This window comes from Sinocyclocheilus grahami, unplaced genomic scaffold (genome assembly GCF_001515645.1).
Source record: "Sinocyclocheilus grahami isolate Dianchi unplaced genomic scaffold, SAMN03320097.WGS_v1.1 scaffold11106.1, whole genome shotgun sequence".
NCBI lineage: Eukaryota > Metazoa > Chordata > Actinopteri > Cypriniformes > Cyprinidae > Sinocyclocheilus > Sinocyclocheilus grahami.
In genome coordinates, this window is record NW_015513625.1 from 1 (window position 1) to 513 (window position 513).

General features: G+C 48.1%; 1 pseudogene; it reads left to right on the forward strand.

Moving 5' to 3' along the window:
- The first annotated feature begins 51 nt into the window (after positions 1–51).
- LOC107578607 (mothers against decapentaplegic homolog 4 pseudogene) overlaps positions 52–513 on the forward strand; it is a 2,823-nt pseudogene continuing 2,361 nt past the window's right edge.

Sequence of the window (513 nt, forward strand, 5' to 3'; positions counted from 1 at the left end):
GGGGAAATGTATCGGAGTAAAAGTAGGCTGAAATATAAAAATTTAATTTGTGCAGGATTGTAAAACTGTGTAGATATCCAGTATATTGTGCATCTCTGTGGACTCAGTGCATGTTATTTTCTCCTCAGGGCCCGTTCACAATGAAATCGCCTTTCAGCCACCGATTTCCAACCACCCTTGTAAGAGTTTAATTCTGTTCAAATCTCATTTCGGTCGTGTTCGGATGTCTAATGATCCCTTGATCTCGGGCAGCTCCAGAGTACTGGTGCTCCATCGCTTACTTCGAGATGGATGTTCAAGTGGGCGAGACGTTTAAAGTTCCCTCGTCCTGTCCGATCGTGACCGTCGACGGGTACGTGGACCCCTCCGGAGGAGATCGCTTCTGCCTCGGCCAGCTCAGCAACGTCCACCGAACGGAGGCCATCGAGAGAGCGAGGTACAGCTGACAGTCATCACGATTAAACTGGTGATGATTCGGCTTGATCTGATGTGTGTTAAAGGGGTCATATGATG